Source organism: Vitis vinifera, chromosome 2 (genome assembly GCF_030704535.1).
Source record: "Vitis vinifera cultivar Pinot Noir 40024 chromosome 2, ASM3070453v1".
NCBI lineage: Eukaryota > Viridiplantae > Streptophyta > Magnoliopsida > Vitales > Vitaceae > Vitis > Vitis vinifera.
In genome coordinates, this window is record NC_081806.1 from 18160355 (window position 1) to 18170036 (window position 9682).

A 9682-nucleotide genomic window follows, 5' to 3' on the forward strand; every position below is an offset into this window, starting at 1 on the left:
ATATGTATCATGCCAAAGACCCCTCTAAGGGCGTGACTATCATTTCAAACCTCAAGCTCGAAAACTCAAAGGGCAAATGACTCAAACAATTATCTTGTAACTAGAAGATCACTAATTACTAAATTCTTACTCAGAGTAGTAAAATATACTATAATTCTCAAAATTTAAGTCCTAACAACTTCAAACTGAAATGGTTCAAACAGCAATTAATTTCTAACATTTAAACACTGTTCAAAAATAAAGTTTAAACCAAAGCCCTAATAGAGACAAATTCCTGGCCTAACTATCACTCCTTGCTTGAATTGAAAGTAATTGAAAAAAATAATCAGTGGAAGAGAATGAGTTCAAACCCAATAAGAAATATTAATATAGTTTCATGGTTAAAACATTTTCAACTATGATTACAAATAGGAGGTATAATGTACAATTTTTTATTTTTTTATTTTTATAAAAACTTTGAATTCAAACATGCTAAAGCATCCAAAACTTTTCAACCAAACATTTTCATATTTATGTAAATAACAATTTCATATTAAATCTAAATGAAATGCATTCAAAATATTTTTACTCTAATTATCAAATAACAAATGTTGCTTGATTAGGTGAGACTTTGTTGCCCAATTAGGTGAAACTTTACAAATTGGAGGCTATCCTTAAATTTGTTCTTTTTAAGGTGGATGGAACCAAATATTACTAATGCTAATAACCTCTAACCTAATCCCTAGAGGATGTGGTTTAAAACAAATACATTCCCTACCAAGAAATATAAAGGTCGAATAATTATAACCTGTTGATTAAGGCCAAAAAGGTCAATAATTATAACCCATTGATTATGGCAAAAAATGTCAACAATATAACCCGTTGACTAGAACCAAATAAACCAAAGTCAAACACCTTGTTTCATTTATTAAAACTTACAAAAACATTATATCTTCATTTTTTTATTATAAACAAAAGAAAATGTTCTTACATATTTTTCATGCAAAATATAATTCATCCATGCGTAGAAACAAAAAATAATATTTTACATAATTCAAAATAAAAGATAAAAAGAAATTATTTTCTCTTAGAAAATCTATATTAATTTCTCCTACCTCAAAAAGCACTCAAAACCCTTAAAAAAAATTATTATTGAAGAATCTAATTTTCACCTAAAAATAATATAAGAAATAACAACTATTACTACTACCTATTTATCTGAAATTATAAGTTTGACAATCTAAATAATTTTCTATGTTAATATTATTACCACTATTTTTATTTTCAACTTCTGAATCAATAATAATTTAATAAATGAGTTTCCAAAATTTCATAAAAGTTGCTTCATTTCCAAAATCCATTCCCAAGAGTACATATATAATATATATGTATATATATCTTCTTTATTTTTTTGTCCTTCTCATATTTTTTTTCTTTTCTTTTCCCATCTCCTAGTTTCCACATAGAACTCCCCATCTCTTCAATCTTTACACACAACACTACAGATACCACACTTTCTCTACGTATCAAATGCACCATTTTTTTTTTCTTTCCACTAAACAAAGGATATCCCTCTTTAGACCTAGATTATGTTTTGGATTCTTAATTAGAAATAATACAATATCTGCAGGGAATTATGGTATCTTTAAGGTGACACAAAATTTTCGGAATGCATAAACTAGGGCATGCATCCCATTGGCGGATGGTTGAATTCAACTTCATCTTGTTTCTGACATCCTCGTTGGTAATATTTAACAGCTCTTCCGTCATGGTTTTGGAGGTACAAGTACAAAGTTTTTGAAGATGCAAATTGGGATTAGTGCCACACTTTGAGATGTTTCCTAAGCAATCCTTGAGAACACTTATAGAACTCACTATATTTGAAGTTGTTAAATCAACCTTCCTGAACCAAGTTAGCAATGCTACATGACACAAAAACTAAAAATAATTAAAGAAGGAACACTAGTCCCTTTCACAATTGTTTCGTTTCTGTTATTCGAAACAAAAAAATAGGAAAACACGTTTGACAATCAGAAAATTGTTTTATATTTTTTGTTCTTAATAATAGAAAATAGGGTGTTTTCAGATAACATATTTTAATTATTTTAAGTTGTTTTTATGTACTTTTTAATTACTATTTTAAAAAATAATTATACAAATTATGATTAAAAATAAAACATTAGATTTAGAAATTATTTTTAAAACATATTTAAAAAATATTGAAAACATGTTAAAAATATTTCAAGTTTCTAAATAAAATTTTGTTCTATAAAATATTAGAGAACAATTTTCAAAAACTGTTCTCAAAAATTGCTTTTCAGAATTGTCCTTGATTTTAGCACTAAATACACTCCCCATGTTAGAAGAATATGCTTAACATTTCACAAATTACAACACCTAGGGCTAAAAAAATTTATAATCTTAAAACTTTTTCAACAACAATGCAATAGATTCCATCTTTCCTATTCTCTTGACAACCAAACAAAGCCTAAGACTCCTTTTTTTCTTCACTTTAAAAAAGCAAAATAACTAATAAATAAATAACATTTTCAATTGAAGAAAAAAATAAAATCACGTAATATTAGAGAGAACAGGAATAAATTGTGAGTACAATCAACAACACAAAATCTTGAAGGAATTGGCCAAATTGGATGACATATTTCTCGAAAACAATGCATGAAACAATTTTTAGGCCCATACAGAAGAAAATTTCAGCAACATAGAACTTGATCCTTCCTAGAATGAATATTTACAATATTTGTCTGTTGTAAACTGTAGACATAATGCAATTCACTCACAATATGAGAATGAGCCTTATTCAATTCAAAAAAAGCTATGGGCTTATATAAGCCTTATAAAAGAGATTAAAGAGGAAACAAACAGCCCATGTAAGAACGTGGTAAATGGCTAAGGAAATAGTCAAATCCTACCAACATGTCCCAAGAAATAGGAACTATTAACAGAATGAAATTCTAACAACTTTGACTACTTTAACTGAACATCCCAACAATTCCTCCCCTAAACTGATTGCAATAATGCATTCAGTTGTTAAAGTTGACTACTTTAACAACTTTCACGTGTATTTTTGCTCAACCTACGACACGGTTTAGATAAGGGGTAGAATTTTAATCGTGTTTCACGTGTATTTTTCTCTCCAGCCTCTGGAAGCTACAACAGCGTCTAGATAAAAAATAATTGGTTAGAAGGAACGAAATACTCCTCATATTTGTGAATTTATCACCTCCTATGTTTTTTTCAAAGAGTAATCTATTTTTGACATAAATGCCTTTAACCATTTCAAGTATTTACATTTAAAAGAAAGGGTTATTTTTACAAGAAAAAATAAGGATATTTTTACCAAAATAAGATCAAAAAATGATAAAGGGTTAGATTTTCAAAATTGGGTTCCCAATGACCCCTTTAATCAAACAACTCTTTAGATAATAGGTAGAATTTTGGGTGTATGATCTTTCATTAAACGAAGTTCTGATACCATGTTAAAATATTAATTTTCTAAAAAATTTAAGCTTATAAAATTGAGTTCACAATATATATCATGCTCTTTTGGTACCTTTTAAACATGTTTTAAATCTTTTGTTCAAAATAATCTTTTTCTCTTTTTTCTATTCAAAATTTACAGTCTCAAATGTAGTTTCATTACAATTCTAAAACCACATCACATTTTCAAAATTTACGGTCTCTTTTGGTTAATTTGAACAAGATTATGAAACTGAAAAGGATTAGTTTGAACAACAATTTGAAAAAAAAAAAAAAAAAAAACTCAAATGAGCTATGAGAAAATGACCATTTTGACTCAAAATTCACGTGGAAAGTATTTCATTTACATATCTCGGACCACAGGATAAGGTGGCTGCGTGTGAAAGTATGTGGTCTGTATTCGATGATGTTTGATATCATGGTGTAGGACTTGTCAGCGATCCGCACCAAGATATCAACCATACACCTGCCATGCATTAATTGATTAAGAAGGGTTCTCATTCAAAAACCACAAAAAATAGAGCGGTTGTTGATGTTGAGTTATCATTTGACTTAAGTTGGATTAAACTAATGGGGGGTAAATAAATAGAGAAGTGTAAACTTGAGATCAAAGTTTGGATTCTAATTAACAATTTAACTTAAAAAGTAATGGACGTATGATTTGACTTTTTAATCACATATCTCAAAAGTATAAAGGTAGTGTTTATTTTTGACTAAATAAAAAAAATCAAAATATTGACTTTTTTTTTTATTAAACTAAAAGTAATCTATTGATATTAATCAATATAACTAAACTAAACTTATTGATAACAAGTTCACTTTAATTATTTTGGCTAATATAATTCACTTTAATTATGCGGATTAATATGAACATATTACTTTTAACAAAATAGAAAAAATAATATATTTTTACTTTTTTTATTCAATAAAAAAATAAACACTATCAATTTCACAACCAATAATTGAAAATAAACAACTTATGCCTTATTTGGTAACTATTTTTTAAAACGGTTATTAAAAAATAGTTTTTAAGAATAGTTTTTGAAAACTGTTCTCTAATGTTTTGTAGAAGAACCTAAAATTGTTTTAAACCTGTTTTTAATATTTTAAATACGTTTTAAAAATAATTTTTATGTCCATATCTTTATTTTTAATCATTATATATGTTTATATAATTATTCTTTAAAATAACTCTCGAAAAACAACTGAAAAAACTAAAAGATGTTATCTAAAAACACCCTATTTTTTGTTTTTTTGATAATAGAAAACAAAAAGAAAATAGAAAATAGTTTATGATTGTCAAACATGTTTTTCGGTTTTTTTGTTCTAAAAAAGAAAAAACTGCTCTTGAAAACAGTTGTCAAATAGAGCCTTAAAGTCTTAAAGCAAATTGTTTTCAACAAAAAACTAAAAAAACAAACATCCTCCAACCTTTTTTTTTTTTTTCACTAATGAACCAATAGATTTTTAAAAAGGAAGAAAAATAAATGATGAATAATTTTATCATTTTTCTCAATTATTTATCACTTTTTATGTAATTGTTTGTTTGTTTTCGGTTCTAGTACTCCAATAAACAATAACAAGTGAAAAAAAAAAAAAGGCAAGGAAAGTTGATAGAATTTTTTTTTTTTTTTTTTTTTTAGGTTTCTAGGAAAAAGTTGATAAATATAAAAATTAAATCTTTTAGAATGCCCTTTCCCCAAACATTCATCACCTTTTTTATAAGAAAAATGGGAAAGGAAATCGGTTAACATTTTCTTCTTTTCTTACATATTTTCCATCTTTGGTTCCTTAAAAGAATAAATAATATATAATAAATGAAAAAGATGAGAAAAATTTATAAAGTTTTTCATTTTTTTTTTGTTATTTAAGGAAAAGTTGAGAGAGAAACTATTTACTCTCACGTTCAATAGTTCTGCAAACTTTTCTCACTTTTTTTTATTGGAAAATGAGGATAATATTTTAAATCTGTTTGATAACTGATATTTATAGTCTAATGGTGCACTCCAATAATGTGGCACAATATATGTCATGCTCATTTGATGGAATATAATTTATTTATTTTTTTAATAATTTGAGAAAAGGGATTCCTTTGAACAATAATTTGAAAAGAAGAGTAAAACGAGCTATGAGAAAATGACCGTTTTGACTCAAAATTCCATTCCACGTAGAAAGTATTTGATTCACATATCTCTGACCACAGGATAAGGTGGTTGCGCGTGGAAGATATCAACCATGCACCACCTGCCATGCATTAATTGATTAAGAGGGGTTCCACTTCAAAAACCACATAGAGCGGTTGTGGATGTTAAGTTGTCATTTGACTTAAATTAGATTAAACTAATGGAGGACAAAGAAATAGAGAAGTGTAACTTGAGATCAAAGTTTGGATTCTAGTTAACAATTTATATAAAACATATTATAATAATGTTTGTTTTATATAAATGTATTTTAAGGGCTATTAATTATTTATATAACTCTTAACAAATATTCATTATAAAAATAGTTAGGGAAGATTTAGGAATTATTTAGAAAATATTTTGAGGTGATCACGTTTGAAAAAGTAAAAGAAAAAAAAAAGGTAATGGGGTGTCCAGGCTTGAAAGTCTGAATGCTTTTAATGATGTTCAAAACTATAAAGTCGAATGGATATTCGAAGGTATAATTTCATATATTTTAAAAGCCATCCAACCCTACATATATTTTTATTCATTTTCCATTTTCAAGTGCTAAAAAATAAATATAATAATTGATAAAAGTATCTATAATTTTATAAATTTTACATACTTTTAAAACATGTGATATTATACCTTTAGATATCCTTAAAAGTGTTCGACTTTGTAATATATATATATATATATATATATATAAATTCTTCCATTTTCCAGTGCTAAAAAATGAAAAAAAAAATTATAAAGATGGTAAATATGCACTTTTAACATCATCAAATATTATTTATTACAAATGTTTTAAAATATTTATTAGGATTACTAAGAGATTGAAAAGAAAAAATGGGAGAAGAAAAACAAGAAGATGAGTATGCATTAATTTGAAATGGGGTGTTTAGTCTTTCACTAATGGATCCTTGTATTTAAAAAAAAAAAAAAAAGTGATACTTAAAGAAATTAGTGGATACAAATATAAATCAAAAAGAAAAAAAAAATCCCAAGATTCTAAAATGTCAAAATCACCTTTATGCTCATTTTGTTCAAAAGTCTATAAAGTCATCTAATTATCTAATTTCCCAATACCCCCTCCAAGGGCGTGACTATCATTTCAAACCTCAAGTCCTAAGACTTAAAAGTGCAAATGACTCAAACAATTATCTTGTAACTAGAAGATCACTAATTACCAAATCTTATTTAGAGTAGTAAAATATACTATAATCCTCAAAATTTAACTTCAGAAAAGCTAACACATCAACTACTTTGCTATTGTCCTAACAACTTCAAACCCAAATGATTCAAACATAATTAATTTTTAACATTTAAACAATGTCCAAAAATAAAGTTTAAACCAAAGCCCTAATAAAGACAAATTCTTAGCCTAACTATTAGTCTTCGCTTGAACTGAGAGTATCTGAAAAAAAGAGAACGAGTCCAAATCTAATAAAAAATATTAATATTGTTTCATGGATCGAACATTTTCAATTATGATTATAAATAAGAGATATAATGTACAATTTTTTTTTTCATAAAAACTTTGAATTCAAACATGTTAAAACATCCAAAACTTTTCAACCAAATATTTTCATATGTATATCAATAACAATTTCATATCAAATCTAAATGAAATGCATTCAAAATATTTTTACTTTGATTATCAAATAACAAATAGTGTCTAATTAGGTGGGATTTTGTTGCCCAAATAAGCAAAACTTTACAAATGGGAGGTTACCCTCAAATTTGTTCTTTTTAAAGTGGATGGAACCCAAATACTATTAGTATTAGTAACCTTTAACCAAACCCCTAGAGGCTGACATTTAAAACAATTACATTTCCACTAAGAAATGTAAAAGTCAAACAATTATAACCCATTTATTAGGGTAAAAAAAGTCAACAATTATAACCCATTAATTAGGACATAAAATGTCAACAATATAACCCATTGACTAGGGCTAAATAAACCAAAGTCAAACACTTTCTTTTATTTATTGAAACTTACAAAAACATAATGTTTTCATTTTTTTTATTATAAACAAAAGAAAATGTTCTTATATATTTTTCATGCAAAATATATTTGACCCATGCATAGAAACAAAAATATCATTTTATATAATTCAAAATAACATATAAAAAGAAATTATTTTCTTTTAAAAAATTTGTATTAATTTCTCCTATCTCAAAAAGCACTCAAAACTCTTAAGGAATTTATTGTTGAAGAATCTAATTCTCACCTAAAAATAACATAAGAAATAACAACTAAGGTTTATTACACTTTATCCCCCAACCTATAACGTGTTTTGCACATTGCTCCTTTGAGTTCAAAATTGAGTAATATACCCGTCATCCTTTATAATTGCATACAATGTGCATTTTTTAAGAGACGACGTTATTATTATTATTATTATTATTGATAGAAAGGCATGTGCTCTCCACGTGATTGAGTGCAAAAATGTAGTTTTCTTTTTAAGTGAGGGTAAAAGGGTCATTGTCATTTTAAAACCCTAAACTCCAATCCCTCTTCTTCCCTGTCGATCATTTTTCCCCGTTGCTGCTGTTGAATCCCCAACCCAAAGCCCTAGAATCCTAAGGAAGCTAATGTAGGCTTTTCTTTCTCCATTGTATTCACCTCTCTCATCTCTTTGCTTTATTCGATTTGTGGAATTTTCTTGATTGAAGGTCATGACGGTGTGGATTGATGTTATTTTATTTTATTTTATTTTATTGAATTGCTTGTTTTGGATGTGAGTGTGTTAATTGATTGGGGAATTCACCAGCTTTCAAAAGAGTTGAGATTGGATTATCTGCATGTTGTTGGTTTGAATTGTTTTTTGTTTTGGATTGGGTTTTGATAATGTTATGTTTGGTTGTGAAGACAAAAGTGAGGTTATAAGAGGGAAAGAGAATTTTGTGAATTTAGGTTAGGTTTTGAATTTTTTATGCTCAACTTAGTTGAATGATTGTGCGAATTTTTGTTTGAGTTTGTTGCTATGTTTTTTCTCTGGAAAATGGCAAGAGTAAATCCTATAGGATTTCAAAATTGATTTTTTTTTCATTTCTTTTGGTAAATTTCAATTCGGATGAATTGATGTTGAATTTAGATATATAGGATTAGAACTTGGGTGAGTTTTCAAATTATTTTTATTGAATTCAAATTTTGTTGAATTGAAGAAACAAAGTTCTCATGGGGATGACACTTTGCATACATCTCGAGTTGTTATGACTTCAAATGAATTTCATGCCTGATTGAACAAGCTACTGAACTCTCATTTGAAAAACCCTACTTTAACACCTAAGGAGACTGCAAAAGCATCAAGATCAACTGCCAAAGTGTAGTTAACGTGGTTGGGGTTGCTACTAAGGAGAAGACTACAATTATATAAAGAAAATGATCCTTTTGCCCTCGATCACGTGAAGAGCACATGTGCCTTCCGTAAAAAAATGTAACACCGTCATTAAAAAATGTACATTGCATGTAATTATAAAGCATGAGGGGTACATTACTCGATTTTAAACTTAAGGGGGAAATATGCAAAACACTCTATAGGTTGGGGGAGGGGGGGGGGGGGGTAAAGTGTAATAAACCCTAACAACTATTACTATTAGTTATTTATCTAAAATTATCGGTTTGACAATCCTAATAATTTCCTATGTTAATATTATTATCACCAAATTTTATTTTCGACTTCTAATAAAAAATAACTATATAAATTATGATTAAAAATAAAACACTAAATATAGAAATTATTTTTTAAACATATTTAAAAAAATATTAAAAATATGTTAAAAATATTTTAGGCTTCCAAACAAACTTTTATTCTGTAAAAAAAATTATAGAACAATTTTCATAAACTATTCTCAAAAATTGTTTTTCAAAACTGTTCTTGAAAACAATTATCCTATTATAAGCTCTTAAAAGCTCTCAAGTTCTTTGATTGATATCATATATGGATGAAAACAAAAATCACATCTTATATTCGATTTTAACATTAAATGCACTCCCCAACTAGCTAACTATATGCTACATCACATATGCCACATAT